Source organism: Anas platyrhynchos, chromosome 20 (assembly GCF_047663525.1).
Source record: "Anas platyrhynchos isolate ZD024472 breed Pekin duck chromosome 20, IASCAAS_PekinDuck_T2T, whole genome shotgun sequence".
Taxonomy (NCBI): domain Eukaryota; kingdom Metazoa; phylum Chordata; class Aves; order Anseriformes; family Anatidae; genus Anas; species Anas platyrhynchos.
In genome coordinates, this window is record NC_092606.1 from 9197421 (window position 1) to 9210951 (window position 13531).

General features: G+C 46.7%; 2 long non-coding RNA genes across 5 annotated transcripts in view; both read left to right on the forward strand.

The window, feature by feature from the left end:
* The window catches only part of LOC106016501 (uncharacterized), a 331834-nt gene that overhangs the window by 233198 nt on the left and 85105 nt on the right, over positions 1-13531 (forward strand). The gene's annotated exons all lie outside the window — the stretch shown is intronic.
* LOC119713286 (uncharacterized) lies at positions 5720-11446 on the forward strand. The gene is made up of 2 exons (XR_005260373.2): positions 5720-6518; positions 7224-11446. It is a non-coding gene; the product is annotated as an uncharacterized lncRNA (long non-coding RNA).

The window sequence follows — 13531 nt, forward strand, 5'->3', positions numbered from 1 at the left end:
AAGCAGTTCCCAGGCTGCCGAAACCTGCAGGGCTCTGCAGGGTCCCGATGTGTTACCCACGGTTCGTGCAATAGCAGCAGCAGCAGCACGCAGCTGGGAGGCTGTGGATTTAATTTCTGCTGCTACGTTGTGCTATTTGCAAACCTGTGGAGGGTACGGAGCAGATTTCTAGGACATGGGCTTGTATGTGTTCATCCTTTTCATCTGACGCTCGTGACCTTAGGGTATAATGTATTCGTGCACACCTTTGTGCAGTGCCCTTTGCTAGACAAGTGAGGCGAGAGGATGAGCCAAAGGTTGTGGCACTGATCTGGATTTGGGAGACATGAGTTTAATTCCCTGTCCTTACACAGACTTCTTGTGACAAAACCTTGTATAATAAAACCCTTCAGGAAGTGCGGCTCAGTGAGAGTGACACAGAAACTGCAAAAAAAAAAAAAAAAAAAAAGCATTTGCAAAAGGTACAAAACATCCTAAGGCTGCTGGTTGTTAAACTTCAAGTGCTGTGCCTTGCCCAGAGGTCTGCAGAGCTTGTGTGTGTGTGCACGTTGCCTTCTGGTCTGATCAGCTGCAAACAGGCTGAGGAACGAAGCCGGACATTTTTGTCCGCATGGATCAAATAGCAGCGGTTGTGACTGCAAATTAATAAAAGAGGGGGGAAAGTAAGAACATAAAAGGCTGCTTTTCCAGCGCTGGCTGCCAGAATCTCTCGAGAGGCCAAAGGTGGGTCAGGCAGGGCAGCAGCAGGGTCAGGATAAATCCTCCTGGGACATCTCTGCTCCCATCCGCTTACAAATTCATGTGACGGCTGCACCGGGGGAACGCTGAGAACCCCGAGAAGATACCACACCGTGGCCCATTTATTTATTTATTTCCCCAAACTCCGGAGACACTTTAAAAGGATTTCCTAATGTGGCTGGAATCATTTCCACAGGCAGCCAGCTCCAACTTCATTTTCAAGGGTAATCTCCTTTCGAGAGATGGCAGAGGGATTATTTTAGAGCGGTGTAATAAGCATGCAGCAGAGAGACTGCGTTTGTTGCCAGTCCTGTGCAGCAGCCTGCACAGCCAGGGCAGGCTGGGCTCCTTGGTTGTCCCTGCAGAGAAACCAGGACTGAGAGCGTCAAAGAGGCTGAAGACAGTCTTTGGGGAAGGGCGACTTTTCTTTCTGCAGCAGAAATAACCCACTGCAGTTCTTCAGGTCTTTGCTCTTTGAAGAGGAAAGCCAGGACAGCGCAGGAGCATCCCTCAGTCCGGTAGTTTCAGTGGGAAATCCTTGGTGCCTTCACTGCAGAGGGTCCTCCAACCCCAGCCACCATTCCACCACGTGTATGATCTGATCCAGCCACAGGAGGGGGACAAAGATGCACTTGGTGAGAAAGTTTTGTCGTGTGGAAGATTTAATTTAACCACCGACCACAAGCCAGGGGGACTTCTCCCCTGTTGGCAGCCGCAGACCCTGTGCCTGTCGGTCCTGCGTGGTTCAGTCTTGCCGTGCGTAGGGTAGGGCCCGTGGTGTCTTGTTTAACAAAGGTCTTGGGATAATCTTGTCTCTGGCACAAGGTGAGCAGTAGCACCTAACATCCCACCAGCACTGACCAGTCTGGGGCGATGCCTACGAGCAGGGCTCTGCTGGGAGGCAGCGAGCGCTGCCCAGCCCATAATGCCATCACTGGAAGATGCCCCGACCTGCATGATGCACACCCTGCCCACGGACACACAGCAAGGCCAGCGGGCACGGCAGCGCTGGCTGCAGCAAAGGCAGCCTCCTGCAGGGCTGCAGGCAGAGCAGCAGGCAGCGGGGCTGGGATGGAGCGAGCTCAGCAGTAGGGAAAGCAGGTGGCCGAGCAGCAGGGAGGGATACTTGCCAACCACGCACATCACTAGGATCCTGAAAGGAAACAATTTGTTTAACTAGTTTGCCAGATAATATCTATATTATGAATGCACCAAACATTGCTTATTCCTCCTCGCTGGAGGGTTCTTGCTTCCAGGATGAGCATGGTGTTTTCTCCAGTTTATGGCTAGGAGAAGATTGGGCAGAGTGGCTGAAGCCCCAGCGGCTGCTTTGCAAGGAGCAAGTGGGTCTTTGCTGTGAGTGTCAGCAAAGGGGGGGTGGTTCTGCACCCCCATTAATCACCCCACTTTTCTGTGGGGCCAAGTCTTCTCAGGGTGTCCACGAGCCTTTATTTATTTCCCCACACCTCTAAGTTTGTTCCTGTTTGTACCCATTCAGGGTGCACGGCAAACACCTGGGGAAGTGCTGCCTCCCAGCATGTCCTCCACGGCCACCTCTTAAGCCTGTTGCTTCTCCAGAAGTCCTCCAGGGTGGGGTTTCAGGTTGCCCTGAGGCCAACTTTTCAAAGGAGACCAAGTTCAGTTCAGGGTGCTAAATTACAACTAAATAGAAATTGTGCAGGAGAATGGAGCAGAGGATGATTTGCCAGAGTGAGGTTGTGCTTTTGACAAAAATCAACAAAATGGTAAAATGCTTTACATTTGTTTAATAAGATGCAAGGTCTTTTTTTTCTGGGAAAGTGAGTACTTCCTATGAAGAACGTAGCTTTGTCAGGCATTGTGTTGTCTGTGGGGAGGAACACAGCTTTTCAGAAGTGAAAATGGGATGTAAGGCCCCATGGAGGAAATGTATCTGTAGGGACAGGCAATAGCACAACAATTTAACTTCAGCTTGGGAGTTTTATGAACTGCACAAACAAACCTAGGAGGCAAGAACTGCCCTCCCCGTCTTCGTTTGCCATGTCTCCCCCATACCCGTACCAAAATTGCTGTTTCTTGTCTTGAGCCATTCAATGCAGGTCATGCCCATGCTCTAACACAGACCAGCGTGTGTCAGGCTGTCTGAGCTGAGCTGTCGGGGGGCACAAACATCCATGGGATGGCAGGGAAGGGGGCCAGTGGGTGTGCAGAGGTGTGCGGGTGCTGCAGGGCTGTGGTACTTCTGTATTAAACCCTCGCGTTGCGGTAACTGAGCATCTGCACTCCAAATCCCTTACAAAACCAGAAAGTGAACTGTCCAAAACTAGATCGTGTTCAAGCTGCAACGCATTTCTGTGGTTTTCCTGAAGTGACAGGGTTTAAAAGGAAAATGGATGAGGAGATGGATGTGACGCGTGACTGACAAGGGCATTAGTGTGACTGCAGACAAGAATTCACAGCAGCATCAGACAAACACGATGGAAGCGTATTTACGGATCTACATGGACTTAACTGGTCACCAAAACAATTTCCTTTTCTGTTCCCCAGAGGAAAAAATGAAGCTAGGAAGTATAATAAAAACTGAAACTTCAGTGCTGCCTCTTGCTGGCTTCCTGGAGTTTGAAGAACTGTGAGTGCACCTGAGCACGGACAGTGCCAGGCAAGTGCACCTGATGCTGTTTGCAAGAGCAGAGGGGCTGTTCCTGCTCTGCAAATGCGTTTGGGACAGGCGACGTGCAGGCGGGCAGGAAGGGAGGGCAGAGAGAGGAGCTGGAGGGTTTGCAAGTGGCATAACCAGGCATGCAGCTTCCCTCTCCTCCCAGTTGCCTTTTCCCTTCATTACTGCTGAGATATTTTCCTCTAGTGCTTCAGCTTCACTTAACTAGCTCTTTGATCAGTGTTTATAGTAATGGAGCTTGGTTTAAGCTCTAATACCCCTAAATGCTGTAAATATATATCTATAAACACTAAACAAAACATTCCCTATATAATAAGCAGAGACCAGAACTGTGAATTAGGGCCCCAGACAAGGCAGATGCACAGCAACAATTCTCAAGGACTTTGAAGTTAAAAGCCTTGCTGTGTAAATGTAAGAGCTTTTGTAAGTCAAACTAAAAGTCTCATTAAGGCAAAACTTCCATGATCAGAAACCTGACTGGTTCAGTCAGAGTCCCCAAGGACGGGAGTATTTAGCACACTTTCTAATTAAAAGACGGGAGTTATGGTACAGCAGTTAAAATATGTTTTGTACTTGTCTCGGAAGCAGCCGATCTAGTCAGTAAGTTGTGTCTGCAGAGAGAGACTGCGAGGGCTCTGTGCGAACAGGACGGAGGCAAACCAAGCTGCAAACAGGCAGAAAGGGGGACCTGGAAGCCTCCTGTGGTTTTCTCTGTGTGCTGGGATGTTGCCAGCCTGGGTAAGCAAGCAGCATCAAGCCGAACCTGCTTTGGGTGCTGCAGAAAGCCACTCTTGTGGACATCTTCTGGAAGTACCCTGTGCACTGCGAGGCGTTACGAAGGGGCTGCCCCAGTGGCCAGGGAAGCCAGATTCTGTCCATCGCCTTCCAGGGAGAATGCATTAATCAGAGCCAGAAATAGCCAAACACTTAACTAAAGTGTTTCTTTAGGGGGGCAGTACGGGGAGAGTGAGGAGGAGAAATAAGTTAAAAACAAAGTGCATTTCAATATTTATTCTGATAATTCAGTTCTCTTAAAAACTGCTTTTGTTTCAGATTTCCTGTTGTTTTTAAAAGCTAAGAAAAGGGTAAGAGCTCCAGGTAAAAAAGGATATTTTGCTTAGAGCCAAAAAAAAAAATCCAAAATGCTATGTATTTTTTAAAAACTCGATTTTATAAAATATTTGTCCAATATTTCAGAAAGAACCCACACATTATTTCAGTTTGATACCAAATGGAAACCTGTCCCCATTTTCCCACGTGCCAGCAAACTAAAACATCATTTATTTTATAGTTCAGTGTCAGGACTGGTGTCCTGGTTAAATTCCTGCTGAGAGCTCATCTGAATTCAAAAGCAAAACTCCTGCTGAGTTTAGTAGTCTAAATATTCTACTTTTTTAGGTTAAATATTCTACTTTGTGTCACTCTTTGCTGTTTGCTTTGGGCACAGTGGTCTAACTTTCTGCCCTAAGCTATTTTATTCTCTTTTCTTGGCTTCTTAACGCTCTCTGCATCCTGCTGGAGAGCAGCCCACGTGGCTGGGTGGAGAACCTATAGGTTGATGGAGGCTTTTGTCAGCTTAGAAATCTAGTAATCTGGGAGTGAAGCCTGCTTGTCTCACCTCAGTTGTGCAAGTGAGATGCATGTACTTGCGTCATGGTATGCAAACCGCTGCTCTGAAATGCTGCTCTGCCTTCCTGTCGTATCGCTGGGAAACACCTTGATAACCACCGTGTGTGCACGCAAAGGATCAGAGTTACGAAGGGCCTCCTTAGATCTCTTGAAAAGTAAATCCCCATTAATGCAGCTATATGGAAACAGGGCTGTCAGGAAAGATCTAGCCCAATTTTTGGTTGTGGGATGACTTGAAAAGCCTACCATGTTTCAAGAACACTGTGTTCAGAGCCAAGTCCTGAAGCTCATGCTTCCCCAGCCTCCAGCTGCTGCTCAGTCAAACCTTGAGAAATAGGTCAATTGAAACTCATTTAGGTTTGGCAGGTGCGTGGCCTTGAGTGCATTGTCAGTGCACCCAGGATTACAAATATTCACACATGCTTTGTTTTCGTTATGCTAATACAGCACCAGTTCTTGGAAATGGGAGGTTACATTTTTCATTAACCCTTAAATAAAGAACACCACACTCATTTGAAACATGGTATTTTTAGGAAAAACTTTATCCAAAGCAATGAGTACAACTAAGAAAAGAGAAGGGTGGGTGGAGGCAAAATTTCAGTATCTAGAAAACAAATGAGTTCAGCTGGCTTTAGCTGAACGGGCTAATTAAAAGCAAAAAGCAGGTGAGGCCTGGGGACAGCTTTTGGGTGAGGGGTGGGTGCCTAACTGGGATGTGGGTGAGCTGGGTTTGAGCACGGGGTGCTTGTTGCCTTCCCAGCTCAGTGCCCTGGGCTGTCCCTGCAGCCTTGAAGCTCCCCCAGCGCTCTGTATGGAATAATCAGGGCAAGCAGAACTATGCAAAAAATAGGTTTTCATTTTCCTTTAGCCCTAGCAGTATTATTATTTTTAATGAGTAGTTTATTCCTGATTATTAGTGCTCTGTTTTATTAGGCTGTGCTGCTATTTGTTTAAGGGATTGCCTTGTGATCTGTAAGGGCGGAGAAGTGCATTGCCCTGCATCTGACTTCAGTTTACACTGGTGGGAGTCAAAAAAAAAAAAAATTGACTTTTTCTTTAGGCTTTTGGTGCAATTGGCACAAAGATTGATATTTGGAAACATAGACACTGCCTACATGGTATGAAAGGTGTTTCTGAGGTGTATTTCCCTTGAATTTGGCAGAAAGCAGCATTTTTATGCTGTCAGTTTGACTGGGTCTCTTAATGAACAGCTGTTCCTCACTGGCAGCAACCAGTTTCTTGTGGATTATTTCTGAAACAGCAAGAGACAGCAGCAATCCTTTCTGTTACCCTTGACTAAAGGCTGCCTGTCAAAATGTTTCTTTAGTCTCTCGTAGCTAGAATTAGGATATTTTTCCCAGCTCATGAGAAGTAGGTGATTTCAAAGGATTTCCCAGCCTGCTTCAGGTTTCCTCCCAAAATTCTGATTTGTGAATTTTGTGAACAAAGAAAAGCAATCTCTTTCAGGTCAGATCAACAGAAACCTTTCTTTCAGGTGAGCCTAAATGCTTTATCTTACCTTTGACATCCTTTAAACTGCTTCTTTTTTTTCCAGTGTGAAATGAAGACTATATTTTTAAAAGTTATTTCAAAGCAGAAAGTTAAAAGTCTGTAAGTTTCATTCTGAGAACGTGGAACTAAGATGCTTTGACGACTCTGAAACTCTTTGGGAAGTAACTGTAAGTGGAATATTTATCAGATGAGACCTTTCTAAGGGTAGTTTGGGTGAATGACAGGACCACAAGCAGCTTTAAATTAAATGTTTTGTATGGTAGAAATGTAAAAGGAATGCTATTTTGGGAAGTTCCCCTCTGTGAGAGCTGCTGCTGAAATCAGGAGCTTCAGATCCCTGCCATGTGGCAGTTGTTTTGATGTAGGTAACCCTGAATCAAGGTTTGGGACTGATGTCCTGTTTATTTTCCTGTTGTAAACTGTTGTGGCTTGCCGTTTTCTCCTTCTACTCTGGGTATTTTTAATCCAGGAAGGAAGAAAATGGTGTCCACAGGACTAGATGAAATTTAAACAATGGACATCTCTTTGGTTCAGGTTCTTACTGGCAGGAATAAGGAAGGAGAGGAAGGTGAGTGTGAACCAGAATGTTAGCAAAGCTTTCCAGGCATTTATTGGGGCACATAGTGCTAAAAATCTGTTGCTCCCTGCTGAAGAAGATGCTTACACAGTATCTGTTTGCTGCTGCCAGGTGTTTATCAGCAGATATCCCCACCTGGGCAATGTTCCAGGAAGCATCAGTGCTGTTTGGAAGGTCGAGGTGCCCAGTGCTGGTTATCTGTTCTTTTTTCATCCCTGCCAAGCTCCTGAGTGTCTTCAGCAGCCAGAATCATTTTCAGTGCCTCCTCTTCAAGTCTCTCTGCTTCACTTTTCCTACGTATGCTCTACATCTGTCTAAGGCAGTTTTCTTTCTGCTAGTGTTTTCACAATATAGATGAAAACTCCAGCATAATTAAATAAACCAGTGCTGAACCCCCCCAAAGAACAATTATCTGTTCTGTGAAATACTCCCGGCAGAAATCTTGGAAAACTTACATGTAATTAGTACGTCGAGCCCTGCTGCAGAACTAAGTATAATGCATTAGGGCTTGTAGTGCTGACTTCTCTTGGACTCCAGTCGACCAGTGATAGCAAACCTGTGGGCAGCGTGCAGACTGACTGCATTTATACAGTTACACACAGTTAGTGTAATAATTTTTGAAGCTATTTGAAGTTTACGCTACCCCGGTCTCCATTATGCTTGCTAAGCTGTTCTCCCAGTGTGCCCTCACCCTTTAAATGGCTTTTCTCTGGATTCTGTGCTTTTGGGGGAAGGAATGGTCTTGGAGGTGAGAGCGCTGGCCCAGAACTTAGCAGAACTGGATTAATGGCACGGTGGGCTGTGGGCTTCTGTGGATGAATTGCTTTGGCCCAGATCTTAGAAGGTGTCCAGGAGCCCAAAGTGACAGACAGGATTGTTCCAGGATACGTGTACATCCAGCCCTCGCTGATTGGGATTGCATTAGGTGCCAGAAGACATCCTGTGTTGCCTGACCCAAGCTATGGTAAAGTCAACAGAAAGACAAAGGGAAATCGGTGCCTTTATATTAGGTGCTTATTGAACACGGAGCCATCTTATTTGTAAGCAAGGCTCAGGGGAGAGCTCAAAGCACTCTGTAAAGCCTGGCAGCGTTAATGATGGAGGGTGCTGGGCTGGCAGCTCTCCTGTACTTCCTAAAGGGAACAATTTGCCAAGAGGGGTCACAGCCCTAGAAGTTGTTAGTTCTGTAACAGCGGGTTGAGTTGTCTTTTTTGTTCTTCCAAATACTTCCAGTGCTTCCCCAATAGAGGAAAAAAAAAAACACATATATGGACTAGAAAATCCTATAGCTCTGCTTCAGATCAGCTAATACACCAGCTACCTGGGGGAAAAGAAATAGTTCTGACAGGGAGTTCTCATACTAGATACATATTTGGAGTCCTTTTTATCATAAAAGAGGAAGAAGCCATGCTTAATTCACCACTGGAAAGTACCCAAGCGCTAGGATGAGAAGGGAGATGTCTGAAAACTGATGTAAAGCAGAATATTAACACCAGTCTGTGAGCACTACTTTATCTTGAAAGGACCTATAATAAATATTTTCAAAGGTATAAGATGATGTGCATCCACTGGGTATTAAAATCTGGACGGGGACTAGTTTGAAGACGAGCTTTGTAAGGAAGATGCTCCTCAGGGACAGTGTTGTAGGTTTGGGATGTACTTCTCGCCTTTCCTGCAGGTGCGAGCAGGGCTGACACAACCCTTCTGGACTACAAACTGGTGCAGGCATGTTTCCTGTAATGTTGGATGGAAGTGGTGGACCTGAAACAGGAGTGCAGGGATGGGGAGGGACCGCAGGGAAAACTTCTCCCTGGGGCAGCCACGTCAATCTTTGCTATCACAATTTCTCACCGCAGCCGGCAGGGGCACGGCCAAACCACAAGACCTGCTGCTAGTCTCTCCTCCTGGGTGAGATCCTGGTTTGCATTGGGCTATCGAGGAGTTCTGCTGTCCCTTGGAGGATGGAGAGCTGTTCCCTTGTTTCTATGGGAACACCAGAGGGAAGGAGGATTTGGTACTGCAGGTTGTCTGAAGTCCTAACCCAGGTGGCTTGCAATGGCTACAACATCCAGCAGGAACAAAAACGGCAATGGATTCACTGTCAGGATAGCAGTTAGAAGTCCTCTGCCAGACCTCTTAAATGGAACTGCCCAATAACACGGTCACACAACGGAGGAAACAGGCGGGTCTGGGCAGCCAGGTGCAGCTGCAGAGAAGGGAGAGCTCTCAGGAGGGCTCCACCTCTGCCTCCTGCCCTCTAACAGAGTGAGCCCAAGGTGAGACCTCCAGCACCCACCAGCAGGCAGTGACTGAGGTCACCGTGCTGGGGCTGCCAGTAGCCAGCTGGATGCCAACCCCTGCTATGATTCAGGAACAAAACTGTGTGTGGACGAGGCCTTTTGCACCGTTTCTGAGCACAAGATCCCTGGCCAGGCCTCTGCAGGAGCAGCTGAATTGTCTCCTGGGCTCTCTTTGGCCCTCCAATGCGTGAATGCGGAATGGCAGTGAGGATCCAGCTCCCCTAACCTGCTAAAGCTGTGGATGAAAATGCACAGTGCTGCCCTTGAAGAAGTGGAATCAGAGGAGTCTGTGATAGGGGAGCGCAGCATGGATAAAAGAAGAATCTGAAGGACTTTGAACATGTGAGAGAATGTGAACAGGGGTGATCCCAGAAGAGAAATTCTTCAGGGAATCAGAAGGAAAATAGATGTTAGGGAGGCAGGAATGAAACTGTTTGAAGTCAGAGGGGGGAAGCTGGATCTTAGTTTTGATCAAGAAAAGGCTGAGAGGAGGCTGAGTAATCTCAAATCAAAGTACGAGAGAAATCAAACCTGAACATTAAACAATCCACAAATCTTTCCCTTGAAGAGATGAGATCCAAGGACCCAGAAAAGCGAGGTGAGAGGTTTCCTTAGATCCTTGCAGAGGGACAGCCTCCGCCTGGAGAAGGGGCCAAAATTCCCCTTGGTCTGATGGAGAGGGGGAGAGGGAAAGTGGTTGATGGGACCAAGAAAGTCTGCAAGCCTTGCAGGGCCAGCAGATTAGCACCATATCCCCACTAGAGCAGAAGGGAGATGTGCAGTAAGTGTTTGGGTTTTTTTCTTCTTTTTTTTTTCTCCCGTTTATTTCCTATCAGGAATTGTGTTTTTAGAAGTGCCCAGGTCTGGCACTATCTACATGGCTGAACCCTTCTCTCAGGTGCTGCCCTGACTCGTGCTGGCTGTAAGCCACAGCTTCTCCGGTGAGCCTCCTGCTCAAGCTGTGTGAGTGCACGTGTGTGAGCCGCCCTGCCAAGCTGATGGGCCGGAGCTTCAGAATTAACAATGTTGACTCAAGCCTGAAGACTTTAAAAGAATTTCTATCAACAGATTTTAAAGATCTTAAAATATACAGCTCGAGTAGCCTTAGGTTTCTCAGGCAGCTGCCAAATCAAACTGAATAATAAAATAAAACTGAATAATAAAGTGATCACACAGTGTAAGATCAAGACGGGGCCGAGTCAGAAGCACCTCCAGTAATTACTGGATTGGGAGCAGCCTCCTGACAAGCCTTGAGTTTCTGCTGACATGCAAACTGAAAACAGCAACAAAACTTCCCCAAATGAAAACATCTCTTCCCTCCCGGCTCCACGTTTACTCTTTTTGCTCTGTGCTGTTGGCACAAGCTGGGTAGCAGAGGTGCCAGGTGGGGCAGGGAGCCCAGGAAGAGGAGATGCTGCTCAGGAGAGGTGGTGGCCAGGAGGAAAGGGATGTGGGTGACCAGGGCCAGGTGGACTATGGGGACACCGGGGTGTCAAAGGAGGGTCCTGCAGAGGATTATGCTGATGGAGGCGTGAACCTGACACCAACCAGCACCGATCCCTGCTGTTACTCTCATGCCCACACCTAGGAGGTCTGTCTCCTCTTCTCCTCTCCCTGGAGCTGCCACCACGAGTCTCAGCCACCAGCATCACCCGTGACAGGACGGGTCGCTGCCTGTGCCCACACTGCCCCAGCGTTCCCCACCCGCTCTGCACGGAGCCACAGCAGCTTCCAGCCTTCCTCTTCCCTTTATTGCTGGTTCTGTTGAAAAGCCAGCAAAAATCAATATTAAAAGCCTGGTGAGGGGTTTTACTAAAAAGATTAAATTGCCTTGAAATGCTCGTTCTTTATGATTTGTATTGCGGTAATGCTACAAAGCCCTAAAAGGCCCATATAGGAAACTAGAGTTTGCTTTAAAGCTACATATGTTTTGTTTGGGGACCTGGAGGTTTTTGATGAAAAGATTTCATTTTTTGATAAAAACATTCTGGTGAAAATGGAGCTATTGAGAAAGAAGAACCAATTTTTATTCCTTTTTGGTGACATTTTTCATGAGATAAAATGTAATTCCTGAGAATCTCTAACTCTGGTCCTTTTTCATTCTTTCTCTCTCGGCTCCTGGCATCTATTTCCCATTGTCCTTTCAGAGTGCCAGGGCAAATATATCTTTCTATTTTGGTATTGTCAAGAGGTAAGGCTGTAGGGAAAGGTAATATCTTTTCTTAGAGCAACTGATAGAACTGGAAAAAAATGGACTTATTTTTGGGTATAGAAGCCCTGTCTGCCTCTTTTGTTTATAAATTACCCTTCTGTTCTCCTGGAGACCTTCCTGTCTCTCCACTGAACTCTTTTAACTCTAGCATATACACTCAAAAAGGGTGCTCATCATTTATCTTTACTGCTCCTGCAATCTTCTCGTCACCTCTGCTTGCTTTCCTCCTTCAGCTACTTATTCTTCTCCACTTCGCAATCTTCTCAAGTGGCATCTGTAGCTTGTATTTTATTACTTTTGTGCGCGTCTTCCTAATCCTCCATTATTTGGGGCATATCCGTTGTTATCTGTGTTAGTCTTCTCTGTGCCCTGGGGATGTTTATCGCTAATTGGTTCACATAAATGGGGAGGTAAACATTCATTTCTCTTAGAATACACATTTCACTTGCAGTGGTGCAACACACAGAGCTGTTATTCTTTCCTTCTTTCCTTTGTGGTGTAATGCCCAGCTGGTCAGAGCTGCCACACAATAAAGCACACCCCTGGCAAGGTCTGCAGTGCTCTGGGCAGCAGGCATAGGATGAGCATTGCTGCCTTTGAAACCTGCTGACCTTGCTGGGAGATGTGGCAGGGCCTGCAGAAGTCAGGGCTGTCTGCAACTCCACCTCTCTGTGGGGAAACACCCCTGTAAACCCTCAGCTTAACAGGAGGAGGGAGACTGTAGAGGGAAGAGGAAGGCAGTAGGTTCTGCTCACCACTTTTGTTGGCAGCCTGGATAGTGGAATAGGTAGTAAGTATGCTGCTTAAATTTACAGATGTCTCCAAGCTAGAGGGGACTGCAACAGGGTGAGAATTGAAATGAGTTCAACACATTGCAGAAACGCTTTGGAAGAAACAAACAAGAGTTACAGGCAAGTGTAAGGCAGGAAACTTGGGCTGGAATAATCAAGGTACAGAAGATGAGGACAGGGCAGCAGTTCTGCAGAAAGGGAGCCCATGAGGAGAGAAAAGTGAAGTCTGGACCAGAAGTTCAACAAGTCTTAGGGCCATACTGGGGGAATAAAAGGCATAGAGAGGTAGGGCATCATGTAACAGGATCCTTTTACAGCAAAGTGGTGGAGACTGGGTCTTGGAGAGGCTTTTTGTGGGGTGAGCAGTGCCCAGGGTGAGGATACTGAGGAAGAAGGTCTGCCGGGCTGAGGCATGTGGAGATGATGGAGCTGTGGGGCAGGAGCTTGAGGCAGTGGCTCCCCAAGGTCCTGGAGCCCCTGGCCTTGTGGGCATCCATCTCACCCAGAGCTCTGTCAGGTCACTGCCCGGAGGCAGGGGCAGCTCAGCCTGCCCAAAATGTTGCCCTCAGATGTGTGTCAGTTTGTCTTGGTGGTGCACGAGCTGCCTGTAGGTAGGCCAGGGAAGGAGGCTTAATTTTTTTCACTTCACTAGACATTCTTGTGGTAAGAGGAGGATAGGAGTTTAACTATGCTGTTGGCCTTGAGGCTTTAGGTATCAAGGAGAGATTATTTCAGAGATCAAACTGAATGCTGATTCGAGGGAGTAGCTCATCCCTTTGGAGTGCTCCAGAAGGAAAAGGGAACATTGTCAGTTCAATCTACTGTGGAATTTATAGTATTAATGATCTGAAGAACACTTTAGGGATTTCTGTCAGATGTCTATTTTAATTTAAACTCTTGGGTGTTTAACTACCCAAAATATTGAGTTCTAGTCATTATAAAAACTAATAACTGGCTTATTTTGCTGCTAATTCAGAAACTGAGGTTAATTATCTATAGTGAAAGGATGTGGTTCTAATCTAAAGTCTACCTGAATAAGACACTGTGGTTAATTGATTCCCCATGAAATGACAAAAGATTCTTTCAGAGTAAAGAGATGTTTAATATTCAGGGCTT